Below are 4,342 nucleotides of genomic sequence, written 5' to 3' on the forward strand. Positions count from 1 at the left end.
GATGCTGCCAAGCACCTTTACTTCGCAGCGGTGCCAAGTGGCCGATCTGGCCGTTCATCTGAGCAATTGACGGCTTGGATCTTAATCTGAACAACGGACGATTCAGATTTTTATGCGCTCAGATTAGATCTGAGTTGTCCAAGTCGAGATGAATGACCGAATTGGCCGCTCGGCACCGCATCTCCCCTGCCTTATCGTTTTACTAGTTAGTAGCTTTTATTTTAGTTTTCGGAGGTATATATGATATTTTAAAATTAAGAATTTCATAATGTGGGAGTAGTATTATAAGAGAAGCTGCGTGAAATATTTGAGCTATTTAATTTTATTGCGTATAATCGATTTATTCTCCCTCTCCATCATATAGACGTGGGCTTCCCGTTGAACAATTTTCTTTTGGGTTGTGTGTTTCGTTTTCTTTTCTTTATTGTTTCTGTAGTTCGAAATCATCTTTTTATTGGATAACACAAGCTTTAAAATTAAAAATAACTACTATGTGGGCAAATCGTAGTGGCTTATTTCGGGTTCTGATATTGTGATGCAACTTTGTGTTGAAATCGAGCTTATGACTGCAGGGTTCCTATGGCGGAAAATGCAAGTAAGCTGGGGTCTTCAAACCGCCTCTCAGGCTGACATGCCTTGGGTAAAAGGTAATGGATTGGAGGTCTTCATCAACCAACATCATTATCTGTGCAACTCCTCTCTCTCTCTCTCTCTCTCTCTCTCTCTCTCAAGCAAAGAAACATACACTTTCTTGAAGTGCTCAAGTTCATTGAGTCCCTAATCCTATAACAATCAAAGAAAAGCCTTCTATAGCAGTAGTATTCGGAGTTTGCCTCAAATCAGGACTGTTCTTGCGCCCACACAGAATCTTTTGGGAAAATTATCCTAGGAATTCTCTGACAATCCATTCTATCTTCATCTTGGCTGGCAGAAAAAAATGGATCAAATTCATCACTTTGTCGCCGGACATCACACTAACTTGGAGTCTGCACTGAACACTGAACTTTATGGATTTGTTTCAAGGCTAAATTTTATAAATGGTCCCCCAGTTTGCATGAATTCTCATTTTCATCCCTCTAGTAGCAATTGTGTTAATTTTAGCCCTATAATTTGTATTCTGTCTCAATTTCGTCCCTCTCACTTACGGCGTTAATAAAACAAAAGAAATTGGAGGACAAAATTGTCATTTCTCCTCACAGAGGGACTAAATTGAGATTTCATGCAAACTAAAAGGACTATTTCTATAATTTTATTTTTTACTTTTGTTTTTGTCAATAAATTTAAAATACATCATATATAATATATTTTGAGGGATGACAACGGGGCGAATCGGAGACGGATATTGACATATCCGAATTCGAACCTTCCATCCGACCTCCGAATCTGCCCCAATCCCCCGATCGAATATATTTTCAGTCCTTCATCCCCGCCCCGAACGAAGAACAGAGATTCGATCGGAGATTCGGATATCCGAATTTGTAAAAAGAGTATTTGGGGACAAATCGGAGGCGGATTTTTGATATAAAAAAAAATAGATTTTCAAATATTCGGGGACAGATCGGGGCGGGGACAGACTTAACTCTGAATCCAATCCGATCTCCGAATTCTTTTTGAAAAATAAATCCGAATCCGCCTCGATATCCAAAAAATTTGATCTGTTCAGGACGGATAACGGATTGGATACAGACGGATTGATCGAGATGGCCATCCCTATATATTTCTCATCTCATTTTATATTGAATAATCAAAATATGTTGAAATTTATTAAAGTTTTTATTATATATATCACAAAAATTATGAGAAAATTCAAAAAGTAATCTCAATGTTAAATGTCTTGGTATGTTTTTTTTTTTTCAATTGAATTTCACTATTGTTATTTTCTTTGTCACATGATTAAAAAGAAAAAGTTGTTCAATAGTATTTAAAAATCTTGTAATTTTTTTAATTAAGCAATGAAACAGTATTGAATATTAAGAGATCAAATACATTAAAATATAGGTATAAGTGTATTTATTTTTGGGACTTACTCATAAGATCACTCATATAACAAATAAATACGGATTTTGAACATTTTTTTATTGGGTGAAAAAATAAGGAGATTATAATAGCATGATACAAAGACATTAGCTAAATGGTTGATTTGTGCATTTTCTAATATTTTTGTAATGTGGAATGAAATATAAGTTTTTTCAATATAGTTACCCAATAAAAAATAATTCTGTTGTCAAATACATTACTTATGGTCTTTTTTATTTTATTTGCAAAAAACTAAAGTAAAATGTAAAATTTTAAAAATAGTCCATTTGGTTTACATAAAATCTCAATTTAGTCCCTCTACAAGAGAAAATGACAATTTTGCCCTTCAATTCCGTTTGTTTCATTGACAGTGTCAGGGAGAGAGACGAAATTGAGATGGAATGAAAACTATAGGGTTAAAATTGATACAATTAGTATTAGAGGGACCAAAAAGAGAACTCGCGCAAACTAGAAGGAATATTTATAAAAATTTTCCATTGTTTCAATGTCAACATTCTGGGTTCCTAAAGAGGAAATTGTATGGACAACTTGCAATTTTGAAGGAGAGAATTAGGTCTGAAAATCATTTTGTCCCCAGCCTTGAGAAAGGTAGCCTTTTCAGGACGATTGATACCTAACTTGTGGCCCGTTTTAGTCTGGACAGAGGCGAGTACTGGATTTTAACCTGGCAAGGATGATGCATTGCTCTTAGGGGGAATCTTAGGGGGAATTCGGTTTAAGTGGGGCTTGTTGTAAATATTCCTCAACTCATAGATTACTTTTTCGGAATTGAAAAGTCATGGAAAGGAAAATATTACTTGCCAAGACATGGTTTTGAAAACAAAAATGTCTCTCCCCTAAAATCGTTTCACTTTCATACCCCTAGTTCTTGGCACCGGATTCCCACCACAACTACCCCCACGAGCAGCAATAGTATTTAGAGTTTGCCTCGAATCAGGACTGCTCTTGCGCCTATAGATGCAGTCAAAATCGTCAACCATTGACCTGGGGAGACCTTTGATTGACCAGTCACAGACCGACACGTGGCAAAGACTTGCAAGACTAAAGGTTGACCGATTGACCTTTGACTCGGGAGGAGACTTGTTGACTAGCCAATCCAAGGGGAACACGTGGGAAGGCCGGAAAGGAATACATGTGGCGAAGGCACCCACGCGAGAAGGCACACAAGGTTACGCGGAAAAGGGTCTAGCCACAGAAGAAAAGTTGTTATTAGATGATCCACGAGAGTCATCATGGTGGATTGCCCCCCCACCCCCAATACAGATAAAAGATTTGTTATTAGATTGTCAAGGGTTTCCCTTTTGGCCGTAAGGCAGGGCCAAGGGAACCCCAGAGACAAAGCGATTGCTACGGGTCGCGACCTTGCTCTTGCGGGAATTGAGGAGGATTTAGTGGCTTGGTGGCTTGGGAAGGAGGCTTCGTCGCGGGAAGGTGCGTGCCTGCAAGGTCATCCTGCGGGGGTCGACCGCCCGCGGGAGGTGGCGTTACCCCCACAACCTGGAGGTACAGGAGGGACACGTGTCAGAGCCTTATAGGGACGCTATCATGGGCCTGACCTAGGCCCATGTGCCATATAAATACTCCTGACATTTTCCTGATTTGACAGAGCTGACTTTTCCTAGAGAGAGAAAGTGGTGAGCACTGAATTTGAGGAAGGAGAACATTCTTTCCCATAACAGGTGACCTCAACCAGGGAAAAGCCAATTACTACCTACCACGGAAAAACAAGGGATCCACTGCCTTTGTCTCTTCTGTCCTCTTGCTTCTTCCCTCACTCTTCTAGATCACTCCTTCGTTCCCATTACTAATCATCAACTAATCACACATCTCCAGCTCACACGTCAGCATATTTCACAAGAACTCAAACCTACAGCGCCCACCCAGAATCTTTTGACAATCCATTCTATCTTCATCTTGGCTGGCAGCAAAGGCATCACTCTGTCACCGGACATCACACTAAACTTTGAGTCTACACTGAACACTGAACTTCATGGATTTGTTTCAATGTAAACATTCTGGGTTCCTAGAGAGGAAATTGTATGGACAACTTGCATTTCCGAAGGACAGAATTAGGTCTGAAAATCCTTTTGTCCCCAGACTTGAGAAAGGTAGCCTTCTCAAGATGATTGATACCTAACTTGCGGCCCATTAAGTCCGGACAGAGGCGGGTGCAGGATTTTAAGAACCTGGCAGGGATGATGGATTGCTCTTATAGCTGAGGATTATTTTGTTTTTTCGCAAATATCATGAGATGGAAAACTTATGTAACTTCCAAATATTCGACAAAATTATATACTATTGCAAG

The sequence above is a fragment of the Rhododendron vialii genome, chromosome 8a (assembly GCF_030253575.1).
Source record: "Rhododendron vialii isolate Sample 1 chromosome 8a, ASM3025357v1".
Lineage (NCBI taxonomy): Eukaryota > Viridiplantae > Streptophyta > Magnoliopsida > Ericales > Ericaceae > Rhododendron > Rhododendron vialii.